We start from the raw sequence: 14,062 nt of genomic DNA on the forward strand, positions 1-14,062 counted from the left end.
CTTTGGAAGGAATGATGCTAAAGCTGAAACTCCAGTACTTTGGCCACCTCATGCGAAGAGTTGACTCATTGGAAAAGACTCTGATGCTGGGAGGGATTGGGGGCAGGAGGAAAAGGGGACGACAGAGGATGAGATGGCTGGATGGCATCACTGACTCGATGGATGTGAGTCTGAGTGAACACCGGGAGTTGGTGATGTACAGGGAGGCCTGGTGTGCTGCGATTCATGGGGTTGCAAAGAGTTGGACACGACTGAGTGACTGAACTGAACTGAACTGAGATAAAAGTCATTTATCTTATATATAATTTGCACATACTTTTTTCAAGTCTGTACCTTAGTTTTTCATTGCCTTAAAGATATCTTTTGAAGAACAAAAGAGTTTAATGTGCATGAAATTTAATTTATTAATATTTTATTATAATGTTCACGCTTTTAGTATGAAAAGAACTTTTGGTCTGTCCCAAGGTCACAGAGATTATCTGCTATGTTTTTTTCTAGACATTTATAGTTTCATCTCTTATCTCTAGTATTTTTTATAAAGATTTATTCTATTTTTCACAGGCAAGACTGATATTTCTAGCTGGTATGCAAAGAGTTATTCATGTCTGGCAACTGGTTTGATGGATCAGTGACCAGACAGTATCAGCTGTAAATTATGTTAAATATAAATTCTAATTCTCTGTAATAGTTTTTGATAAGTCACACACTTGATTTAGTATATATATAGGTGGGGATACATCAAATGTCTATAATTCTTACTCTTTAGTTTAAGAAAAAAGAGCTAAAGAATGGCATATCTCAGGATTCAGGTCTGTGGTATGGGTGATTTTTCAGAGGAGAAAAGAGTAAACAGAAATGGGACATGGCATGTATTTGACAGAGTGGGACACAGTAGCCGTGGGGAGAATTTGCCCAACCACAGGCTTGGTGGTCATGAATCCATATGATGGGTCATTACAACACTGCCCTCCAAATATGAATGTTTCTAATGAGATTTGGGAGATAGTGAAGGTCAGGGAATCCTGGTGTGCTACAGTCCATGGAGTCACAAAGAGCCGGACACAGCTGAGCAACCGACCACCACCAACAACGAGAGTTGAGACAGAAATCTACAAGGCCCGAGATGCAATAGGGTCTGGGTAGGGAGTTACAAACTCATGTCAGGGGAGTTGACTTGACCAACTTGAAAGTTCATAGAGGCAACTTACAAGACTACAAGGTCTGGAAACAGTGGACCTCAGGAATCTAGGCAAGTTTTTGTCTCTAGGAGATGGCTTAGCCAGAGGACAGGATTCAAAAGACAGATGTTTCATTGAGAACTTTTCTAGAAATAGGAACTGAGCAGAAACAGGACTGCTGCATATAGTGGCACTAAAGCTTGGGAGTAATTTAAATTCCCAGTTGTTAATCATTAAAATGTTACAGTTCACTTTAACAGCTCTTATTTCCAAACTGTCTTGCCCCAATAAGCAGGGCCCTCATTATCTCCCTTTGAAGCTATTATGATAGTCTTCTAATGTGTCCTTTTGTGCACAGTCCTTCACTTCTCTAATGCACTCTGTATACCATTCGTAGATGGACTATCTTCAAGTTTGTTTTCTATAAAGATCCCTTTGTAATATAAAATAGTTAATAACTTGCTACTGCATATCAAATTAGGTATAAATTCCTCATAGTAACACTGAACACTGTCAAAAATGAGCGAATCTACATTTGAACTTCTCTATAGAGTTATTCCTTATATAGAGTCTACATTTCTTCCGTAATAGACCACTTGGTGTTCATGACAATTCTGCGTCTCATACTCTGCACATTCCTTCCACTAGAAATCACAATCTCAGCTCACCAAAATCCTCCCAGCCTTCAAGCTTGTCCCAAATGCTCCCTCTTCAATGAAACACTTTTCAGTCTCCTGAAATGGAAACCGTACTTTCCTCCTTTCAACTTTTCTGCTGTCTAGATCAGTGGTGAACAAACTGTGGCCCACAGGCCAAATCAGTCTCATTGTGTCTTATTGGAATCCAGCCCTGCTCATCCTGCTTGTTGTCTGCATCAACTTTCATGCTGCCGTGGCTTGAAGTTGAGTAGTTTTGATAGAGACAGCATGGCTCACAAAGTCAAACACATTTACTATGTGGCCTTTCATATTAAAAGTTTTCTGACCCAGGATCTAGATGATGTTGATCAGGGAAATACCAATGTTTTATAACTAATTGTCCTAATTAAAGAAAATATATAAAATACAGATTTTTGTAATATAATATCACCATCATATAATCACCAACTAGTGCTTAATTCAATGTTATTTGATATGGTCCAAGGATCCATTTGAACACAGTGTGTATGTATGTGTGTGTAATCTGACTACTCAAGTAGTACAATCCCTTTTGTACACATTCTTCTATTGATCTGGCAGTAATCCATACTTCAGGGTGTTGAATTAATTATTCAAATATGTTACTTAACTTACTACAATAAAATATTTATGGCGCATGACTGAACTTTTCAGAACAGAGGCATATAAAAACTGGCATAAATTGCATAATAAAATTTTATTTTAATGGAATGATTTGGGCTCAAGATTCTTCCATAAATCAATTTTTTCAATGTACTTTCCAGTGTTATTAGAAAATAGTTTACTCTATGTAAATAATGATCAAAATATGCACATGTGTAAATGTTCTTTCGTTCTCCTTAACTAATCAAAACAAGACAATAAAAGGTCAATAAAAAGTAGGTGGTATTAAAGCTTTAGAAACATTGGAGACTTCTGTAAGAGACAGGCCCCCTTGCAATCTCTGCTGCCATGACTGGACTGTATTTGGTTGTTGTTGCTACTGTATCCTCCACACCTAGTACAGCTGACAGCATTTGGTAGTGGCTCAATACATATTTATTTTTTTAAACAAATGAATGATTCATTTCTCCATTTTTCTGTTCTATGACTTGGGCAAATTTCTGGTGGAACACTTCCCAGTAAACAACTTTCCTTTAACCAAAAGTCTTAGAGCATATTCAATAGCACGCCACCCAACTGAATAGCATCAATATAAATTTTCTAGGTATTAGCCATGACTACTAGCACCCCGTCTCCCTGCATTCCTGCCCCAGCAAATTTGCCCTGACTTGGGCAATGATGAGAAACCAAATACCATTTAGCTCTTTCATTTCCTAAAGCTGAGCTTCTGAAAAGCAAGATGTGCCACTTCAAAAAACTGTAATAAAATATTTTGACCAAAATCCACTTAAAGTAGATGTTGTAACATATATTAACTCCAGGTTTATAAGAAAACATTTTCTTTCTTCCTTTGGGGGTAGGGTAACTGTGGGCTTCTATACATAGGAAATTTTGTTTCCATAATTTTAAAAAACTGGTCAGAAAGGAAAGAAATACCTTGGTTGTTTGTTTTCTTTTTTAATTTTATTTTTAATTGGAAGATAAATACTTTACAATATTGAGATGGCTTCTGCTGTTTATCAACATGAATCTGCCATAAGTATACATATGTTTTCTATTAATTTTCACAAAACAAGTAAATTCCAATTTCCAGTGTTCCAATGCTTTTAAAGGGCTAAATACATTTCATTTCATGTCTGATCTAAAATTTTGCAAAGGCTCATTATCACCCAGTGAGGGGTATCAGTGTTTTGTTCTAGACACACAGTCATCAATGACGTGAATAATTAGAGAGGGAAAGAGTGATGACTCAGGATTTTCTTTAACATTTTTTCTCTCATAATTTTCACGTTTTTAATTAAATTAAAAGGAGAAATGAAGTTACTTTTAAATAGGAAATTAAATGAAGAACCCCATGGCAATGCAATAGAAATGTGTTTTTTTTTCTTAATTAAAAAGACAAATGCTGTGCAATATGAAAATATAAGGGACTCAAGTGTGAACTCACATTTTGTATTTGTGATAACACTGCATAAACACTTAAGTAAATTAATATTGTGCTATATTTTATTTATATTAACCCTTATCCAGATTTCTGGGGTAGGGTCAATTTTAAATATGCTCCTCCAAATACCATGGGACTTTTATATTTATCTGATGCTCAAGAGTAAAGTCTTTCAAGGTAAAAGTTCTTCTGTCTCCACACTTTTAAATAATTAAAAATTATCACTCTGCTTCTTTTCCTTTTAGAAAAATCATTGAAGTCTTTATTATAATGTGAGATAAAAAAATGTTCTCCTGCAATATTTAAGTAGCACTCAAAGCTTAAGAAATACTTTTAGTCATTCAAGAGATAACGGTTGGGATTCTGTTTGGATGAAAACAGGAATCAAGAAAATTTATCAAAAAGGGAAAGTCTATAAAATCTTTTATTTAAAAATATTGCAGAGAAAAGAGATATGTAAAAAATGTCATTAGCTGTGGGTCTGTATCTCTGGTCAATGCCATCTATAGTTGGATTTTATGGCTTTTCATTGAACAGAAGTAAATTTTCTGAGCATTCACCATAATTTAGATGTCAGGATCTCCCTCTCTGTTGCTGCCTTCCTCTTTCACACCAAAAAGATGGAATTATCCATTTCCTGCTTTTGCCTGCAGGTATTCATTTACTATGCATGACAGGTTATTGTTGCTTTAAAGGGGAAACATGAAAGATTGTTGAGTAAGAGAGAAGGGAGCCTTACATATTCTCACCAATTTGGTGATGGCATCTTTCAATGATTTTCTAGCCCTGTTTATCATAATCTTTCATTCCCCGTGGTTTTGCTGATTACTGAACAACTTCACCTCTTAATTCTCCTATTTTCTCCTACACTTCAGAATTTTTTCCTAGTTACTTTCCTGGTTTATTATCCTTCTGTTGGTATGAATGTATACTTTGATGCCTGTCTGTTCAGTTTTGGAGAAGATTCTTGAGAGTCCCTTGGACTACAACGAGCCAACCAGTCCATCCTAAAGGAGATCAGTCCTGGGTGTTCATTGGAAGGACTGATGTTGAAGCTGAAACTCCAATACTTTGGCCACCTGATGTGAAGAGCTGACTCATTTGAAAAGACTCTGATGCTGGGAAAGATTGAGGCAGGAGGAGAAGGGGACGACAGAGGATGAGATAGTTGGATGGCATCACCGACTCGATGGACATGAGTTTGGGTAGACTCCGGGAGTTGGTGATGGAAAGGGAGGCCTGGCGTGCTGCGGTTCATGGGGTTGCAAAGAGTTGGACACGACTGAACGACTGAACTGAACTGAACTGTTCAGTTTTAACCTATCTTTTTCTGACATGTGCCAAACACCCCTGTTCTAATTAAAAAATGCTCACCATTCCCAACTACCAATCCACTTGGTGGCCAACTGTGAGATTCAGTGAGGGACAGGCTAATTCTCATGCCTATCCAAAAGTATGTTCACCATACTACCAGCTCCATCTCTAATGCTGCTACTTTCCAACCTGGGTAGACATACTACAATGTGAAGGTTTCAGGAAGTACACAAACATAGATATATTTAAGGGAATCCATGTCCAGATCTTTGCCTTTTGAATATATCTAAAATTGATCTGATAATATGCCTGTGATCAGCCTTTCATCTTTCCTAATCATCCTCCTCTGAATTTAAAACAGAAAGTTCACAGAAATAAACCCATGTATATATGGTTGTGGTTTAGTTGCTAAGTCATGTCTGACTCTTGAAACCCCATGGACTGTAGCCCACCAGGCTCCTCTGTCCATGGGATTCTCCAGGCAAAAGTACTGGAGTGTATTGCCATTTCCTTCTCCAGGGGATCTTCCCGACCCAGGAATCATACCCGAGTCTCCTGCAATGCAGACAGATTCTTTACCAACTGAGCTATGATATGGTCGATTAATATTTGACAAGGGAGCCAAGAATACGCAGTGGGGGAAGATAATCTCGTCAATAAATTGTGTTGGGAAAATTGGATATTCTCATGCCAAGGAATGAAACTTGACCCCTATCTTACACACCATTTACAAAAATTAATTCAAAATGGGTATTGCTCCAAGGAGAGAAACCCTCTGGGACATCAAACAAAGGAATTATTAGAGAATGCATTGGTCCTTTGAAAGATTTCATTAAGAGCATTTCTTAAAGAAATATTAAAAGGAATAGACCCGTATTTTATCTGAGAAACAAACTTTGGGAAAAGTTCTCTATCTCAGATTATCTTATTTTAGGACATTTTCCATAAATCAAATGAGTAAGATATCCAGCTTCTAACTTTCAACAAGAATGTATTTATAGCATATATATGATACAAAGGAGCTTATGTTCTTTGCAGCTCTTTAAATACATGATGAAATGTTTTATATTTAAAATGTGAAAGATTACACAGTTTTTCCAAATTCCTTTAGAGTTATTTGAGAGAAACAATTTGAAGACCACTAAAACTTCTCAGCCACAACTGCACAAAAGAATCACGTGAGCTGCCTTTTTTTTAAAAAATACAGGTATTCAGGTACCACTGTGGACTCTCTTAAGCTAGGATCTGGGTCTGAGGATAAAATTTTCTAAAAGCTCCCCCAGGTGATTCTCCCTTACACTCAGGGCTGAGAACTACTGCATTGTGATCTGCTACTGAGGATGATCTTATAGTCATTTTGAAGTCAACAATCCTAATATTTATCCCCATGTAATTCTGTGGCTGCCGTAATTAATAAGAATTGTTGCCTTGGTAACTACTAACGTTGAAACTAGACTACAAAACACGATAACCTAAAAATCCAATTATTTATGTTTCTTGGATTTTTTTCCCCTAATCAATGACTTCTTAGAGTATAAGCAAAAGGTCACATATCTGTAAATCAAAAGTATATTTTACTTGACATATAGGCATGTGAACTAAAAGTATCTTTTATCTCCTCTCTTTAAAGTAATAGTAATAAAGACTATATTCAGGCAGGGTAAACCATTCTTTTTTTGTTTTGTTTTGTTTCATTGATTTATTTTTCTATTGATTTCTTTTGTCTTTATTTTTTAACTTTACAATATTGTATTGGTTTTTGCCATATATCAACATGAATCCACCACAGGTATACACGTGTTCCCCATCCTGAACCCTCCTCCCTCCTCCCTCCCCGTACCATCCCTCTAGATCGTCTCAGTGCACCAGCCCCAAGCATCCAGCATCATGCATCGAACCTGTACTGGCGACTCATTTCATATATGATATTATACATGGTTCAATGCCATTCTCCCAAATCATCCCACCCTCTCCCTCTCCCACAGAGTCCAAAAGACTGTTCTATACATCAGTGTCTCTTTTGCTGTCTCATATACAGGATTATTGTTACCATCTTTCTAAATTCCAATATATATGCGTTAGTTTACTATATTGGTGTTTTTCTTTCGGACTTACTTCACTCTGTATAATAGGCTCCAGTTTCATCCACCTCATTCGAACTGATTCAAATATATTCTTTTTGATGGCTGAGTAATACTCCATTGTGTATATATACCACAGTTTTCTTATCCATTCATCTTTGTGACCCCACGGACTGTAGCCTACCAAGCTCCTCCCTCCATGGGATTCTCCAAGCAAGAGTACTGGAGTGGGTTGCCATTTCCTTCTCCAGGGGATCTTCCCAACCCAGGGATCGAACCTGGGTCTCCCACATTCCAGGCAGATGCTTTAACCTCTGAGCCACCAGGGAAGCCCTTATAGCATTTATATTGCATCCAGCTTCTCATTATGTAGGGAAAAAAAAGAATCTGTGTAAACTCTCAAAGGGACAAATTCCACAGCTTTATAAGGGTAAATTTGCAGACCCACTGTGGGGAGTGGCATGATAGTTCTTTATTTGTAATTGTTATTTCCACTTAATTTAATAGGCACTTGTTAGAATGGGTTCATCCTAAGTTTTTGCTGGCAATGTAAAGCTTGTTACTTTCAAAAATATTTATCCAGCATCTATCCTGGGCTCAGAACTGTTGTAGGAGCTTATGATACAGCTGAGAATGAAACAAACAAAAATCCCTTATGGACCTTGGAGAAAATGGTCCCTACCCTAAAGCATCTTCAAACGAAATGTTAAGAAAGCTAGACTATCCATGTTTGATATTGCTAACTAAAATTTCTGGAATTGCTTGATAAGTCACAAAAATCTTGCCCAGCCCTATTAATTGTCTTTGAGATAATTAAATAAAAGGTAGGTACAATCCCTGGTGGGCTTCCCAGGTGGCTCAGCGGCAAAGAATCTGCATGCCAATGCAGGAAGATGCAGGTTCGGTCCTTGGGTCCAGAAGATTCCCTGGAGAAGGAAATGGCAACCCACTCCAATATTCTTGCCTGGGAAATTCCATGGACGGAGAAGCCTGGAGGGCTACAGTCCATGGGGTCACAGAGTCAGACACAACTGAGCATGCATGCATATCCCCTGGCACTAGCTTCAAGGAAACCGCCATTCCAGAGGGATGTTTTCCCAGTGGCTTGTTGTAGTATACTTCCTACACATGAGTGACTGCACTGGAGGGGGTGCATTTTCTATCCCAACATTTTACTGCCTAAACCTTAGTAAGAATCAGCTCTGGAAAATTCATCTGAAACCGACAGATGTAATTGGAGAAGAGAGACAACTTCTTAAGTGAAGCAAATTACACGTTTCCTACAGTTTAAGATTTAAAATAGTAAAAGTAATGACACTTTATTTATATGATAGCTTCACTCTTTTAGAGATGGAGTTTTCAGACACTTGATGAGATCAGTTTGTTATCCTGGTTTCAAAACACCTAGGTTATTTGTAATTACTTGATAGTTCTTATTTTGTCACCTTGACTTTCATTAACTACATACCTTTTTCCATGACAAGTATTTCTCTTTTCAGAAACATTAATCCATATCCTGATATGCATAGTAAGCCTTAGAACAATACTGCATTGAAACTTGTATCCTTTCCTTATTAAAATAAATTACAGAACTGATGGAAAATATCATATTTACTAAGTTTACTTTCCACTCTAATTTTAAATTAATTTTCTTTTTCTGTTCAGGCACCAAATACCCTTTTGTTCTGAATAATGACAAGCAAAATGAGTACTGATATAAATGTGGGAGCACTGTTTTCACAAATACATAACAGCAATGTCTCTGCCTTTGTCTCTGTCTCTCTAGACAGAGAGACAGGCAGACAGACTTAAGCAGAGGTAGACACCAGTTCAAATTCCTAAATAAGAACAAATGACTCCTTAGACATTAATTCATTCTATATCCCAGATCACTATAAAACTATGATTAAAATATTTTAAAAACGTCTACTAGTTCTTTTTTCCTATCAGGCATCCAGTCCAGTGTTAGTCACTCAGTCGTGTCTGATTCTTTGCGACCCCATGGACTGTGGCCTGTCAGGCTCCTCTGTTTTTCATTTTATATCTAAACAAATTTTCCCCATCTTTTTGCATTTACCTCCTTTGAACTTGACTGTTTCTTACCGATTATTTATTTTTTTTAGAGTTTCTTCTTTTTTTCAATTAATTATTTTGACTGGAGGATAATTATGTTACAATATTGTGATGGTTTTTGCCATATATCAACATGAATTGACCACACGTATACATGTGTACCAAATGTCATTATGATTCTTTTAAGAAAAATACCAAGCTATCAGCATGTAATTTGCTATTATTCACAAATATTGGAACCTTAACCTTATATAAAAAGTGGTAAATAAACATTCAGAGATTATTTTACAAGTTGATTTGACATAATTTAGGAGCTCTTTTATGAGAATTGTTCACAGATTCTATTTAAGGCACTGACAAGCATGAATATATTTAAGGAGATTTTGAAAATGAAGATGCCACTTCATTTTAATGATTTTCCCTTGAATTAAACATTAATATAAAATAACTTCTGCAAAAAGTATAAAATATAGAAATGTTCAATATTTCTTAAAAATTTGAATAATTTGATATATATTTAGCTATTTGAGGCTTAAAGTTACATGTACATCCATTATAATTTCATATAAATTTCAAAAATTAATAAAATTTCATATATAAAAAAATTTAGATCAGGGTCAGCAAACTGGCTTATGGGAAAAATCTAGCTCCTTCCTTATTTTTATAAATTAAGCTTTACTGGAACACAGCCATGATCATTTGATTACATATTGTCTGTGGTTGGTTTCATGTCTCAACAGCAGAGATGAGTAGTTGTGACAGAGACCACTTGGCTTGCAAAGCTTAAAATATTTACTCTACCCTTTTGCAGAAAAAGTTTGCCCACCCCTCTATTATAATAGATACTTGAAAATACATGCATGTTTATATGTGTGTGTCTCCTGTCCTGGTGTCTTTAAAACCCATCGTATCCTCTAAACACACTGCAGCCATTTCAGCACTTAGTAGATGGTAAAGTATTGAAATTTTTTACTCCAACATTAGCTAAGTGTTCCTAATTGATAACATATCTTCCCATTATGCTAAAAGGACTTAGATTTGTCAAGTGAAGCCCTCATTAGAAAGCCTGAAATTTGGAAAATCTCCTTCCTACCTTGACACTTTCTAACCAGTTTGCATTTCCCAAGTCATTAAGGTTATGATAATAAAATTGCTGCTATTGTCAAGGAAGTAGAAATTGGAAAGCTAAGAAGCATACCAGCTGTCAAGAGAACTCCCTTAATATAGCTTTCTTCTACCGGCTCTTTTCTCCTTTCATTTCCTTGTTATTTCGTTCCTCTTTTTTTTCCTTTGAGTCAACTAAATATGCTCTTATTTTCAGTAGGAAGAACACTGGTATATAACTACAGTGTCTTATGAGATAAGATTACTTTATTCCTTATATTCTGTATGTGTGCATGTGTGTTGTACACATAAATTAGTCTTGTTTAAAACAAGCTTTGTTTATTAGTCGACACTGCAAAATGTTTCTTCACTATTAAGGAGAGATTCTGGGATGAAAGCGACACATTACTACTAGCACCTCACACAGAGCCCAATTTAGATTTAGCAAGACGTGTTTTGACTGTCCAGATACAGTTTGTGTCCCCAACTTCCCAAAGTTCATCTGATGAAGTCTTTACCCATCATGTGATGGTATTTGGAGGTGGAGCCTTTGGGAGATTATTAGGTTTAGATGAAGTCATGAAGACAGGGCCCTCACGATGAGATTAGGGTCCTTATTAAAAGAGGAAGAAACATCAGAGTTCTCCCTCTCTGACATGTGAGGGCGCATCATGTCAGGAAGTGTGGATGCTTCGCACTAGGAACCAAATCTGCAAGCACCTTGATGGTGAACATCCCAGACTCCAGAATGATGAGAAATAAATGTTTGTTGTTTAAAGCACCCTTCCTATGGAATTTTTCATTTGTAGTTCTTCTTAGCTAAAATTTACATATGGTACTATGTAAGTTTAAAGTTCACAATATGTTGATATATTTACATATTGCAATGATTACCACCATAGCTTTAGCTAACATCTCTAACACATCACTTAATTATTACTTCTTTTTTGCAGTTAGAACATTTAAAACCTAGTCTCTTAGCAACTTTCAGGTATATAATACAGTATTGTTGACTATAATCACTATATTATATCATATTATATCTATATTAAATCTCCAGAAATTATTCATCTTGTAGTTGCAAGTTTGTATCTTTGAACATCTCCCTAATTCCCCTAGCCTCTGGTAATGAACATTCTACTCTCTATTTCTGCCAGTTAGGTTTAATTTCCATATATAAGTGGTATTTTACAATATTTTTCCTTCTGTGGCTTAGCTCACAAGCATAATGCCCTCAAGGTCTATCCATGTTGTCACAAATTGCAAGATTTCCTTTTTCTTATGGGGGAATAAATAGTCCATTGTGTATGTGTACATGATATACACACACACACACATATATATCTCCTGTTAGAATGGCTACCATCAATATGCATCCCTCCCTCTTGAACCTCTCTCCCCATCCCATCTCTCTAGGTTGTCACAGAGCACTAGCCTTGAGTACCCTGCACCATACAGCAACTTCCCACTGATTCTTTATTTTCCATATGGTAATATATTTGTCTCAATGCCATGTTGATGTATGACAAAATCAATCACAAGTTTGTAAAGTAATTATCCTCTAATTAAAAATAAAATAAAATTTTAAAAATGACTGTTATCAAGAAGATAGACAGCAAGTGTTGGTGAGAAGTTGGAGGTATCAGGTAATCAAAAAGATATCTGCATTCTCATATTTTTTGCAGTATTCATAAGAGCCAAGATAAAGAAACACTCTGTGTCCATCAATGGATAAATGGATAAAGAAGAAGTGGTATATACATACTACATTAGTTATAACAGCCTGAGCTGAAACAACTGCAAATGAAAAATTCTATACCTAGTATATAGTACTGCTTGGCAAATGTTAACTAATTCCCTCTGAGAAGTGAAATAATAATTTAATTATTTTTAATTTCTCAACTACCCACTGCATAGTTTTCTTCTTTTTTTGCTTTCGCTTCCATGACTCTTGCTTCTGTATTTTGTTTGTCCATGAGTCTCAGTAAATATTAACATATATTTAAAATTATTTTGACTCTAATTCTTCACATTTTTGACTAGTCCAATCAATAGATTTGTACTGGCTGGTGATAAAATTGAGAATCTTTGCTACACTCAGTCTCCATAATATGGACATAGAATTTAGAAGTATTGTTTTCCTAGAAAAAGGTCTAAAACAATTTAATATTTGAGAATAATTTTGCCTTAAGATTATTTATAGATTTTTGCAGGGAGAATGGGAACACATTTAAATAACATTGAATTTCACGGCACTAATAGTTTAATAGTTCAGGCTTTCACTTTTCTCCGACTTCAATTTCACCCCTGTCACAGTTTATTTCAGAGAAATCTTTCTAAAATTAAGTGTTTAAGCAAAATTTCAGTGGTTCCCCATAACCAACAGGATAAACTCTCAACGTTTCTCATGACCTGGTTTTACTCCGACTCTCCACTCAACCTCCAGAATTAACTTCTGTGAACCTTGGCTTCAACCAACCTGTCCCACTACTGAACTTCAAATGCATTAGTTACACCTCAGAAACCTTGCTCATAAAGTCTTTTCTGCCCAGACCACTCTGCTATACTTTATATATATAAACTCAGTGCTCATGGAAGTCCCATCAATGTCTTTCATTAATGAATGGACTTATTATTTACACCACCAACATTTGCTCTTAGTCATCATTCATTTATTGTGCAATGGATATTGAGTGACTCCAGAATATAACAATATATACAATGAGATATATATATATATATATATATATATATATATATATATATATGCTTTCTATCACTGAGTAGGTAAGAGATGAGAAAGTCAACAGTTTTATCGCCAGATGATACCTCCTATAACCGAATTGCAGAATTGCATTATTGGAGCTTAAAGGAAGAGCTTTTCTGTGTTAAACTATTCTAAGTATGGACATTTTAAGTGACAAAATGTTATAAGAGCTCTTGTTCATAACTGCTGTAGTAAAGTCCATGAGACAAGATACCTGCCTTTCATTGAATTCTGCAGTAAAACAAGTAATGCTAAAGCAAAGCTCTGTAACCTATGGTCATTGTCCAGCCTTTAATATCAATGCTTCAAATGCCAAATTACTCTAGATGGATAATTACAAAAACATCTTATTGTGAAAAGTGCTTCTAGGACAGTTATAAAATATATATATATATATACAATTATAAACTTCATGCATAAACACTGAGAATCATGTCCTTGTTTTGAGGAAGTACATTATTTTGATTCCTTTCAGAAGGCAATTAATGAAACATTCCTTTTAAAATATGTGTTTCACATAATTGCCTCAATATGAAACTGTGAACGGCAGCTTCACAATGAAAACTAATCAGGTAGAAATTCGGCTTTTATAGTCAAGATGAAGCATCTATTTGGGGAATTGAGAGGGTTTTCACATGCACTAGGCAATCAAACCTCATGAACATAGATGAGGACTAGGCCAGGCAGTCTGATGTAATAACAAATATGATAAGTACAGATGTATCATGGTCTTCAAGTTTAAAGACTATTTTAAGTGCTTCATTGATCCTGCTAACTTAAACTGAAAGTCCACAGTAAGAAAAATAAAAGATGAATATTCA

General features: G+C 35.8%; 1 protein-coding gene and 1 non-coding gene across 2 annotated transcripts in view; both read right to left on the reverse strand.

Moving 5' to 3' along the window:
- The window catches only part of IL1RAPL1 (interleukin 1 receptor accessory protein like 1), a 702,239-nt gene that overhangs the window by 525,339 nt on the left and 162,838 nt on the right, over positions 1 to 14,062 (reverse strand). The window lies entirely within an intron of this gene.
- On the reverse strand, positions 7,555 to 7,626 carry TRNAS-GGA (transfer RNA serine (anticodon GGA)). Its single transcript has one exon. It is a non-coding gene; the product is annotated as a tRNA-Ser (tRNA).

Source organism: Bos taurus, chromosome X, assembly GCF_002263795.3.
Source record: "Bos taurus isolate L1 Dominette 01449 registration number 42190680 breed Hereford chromosome X, ARS-UCD2.0, whole genome shotgun sequence".
NCBI lineage: Eukaryota > Metazoa > Chordata > Mammalia > Artiodactyla > Bovidae > Bos > Bos taurus.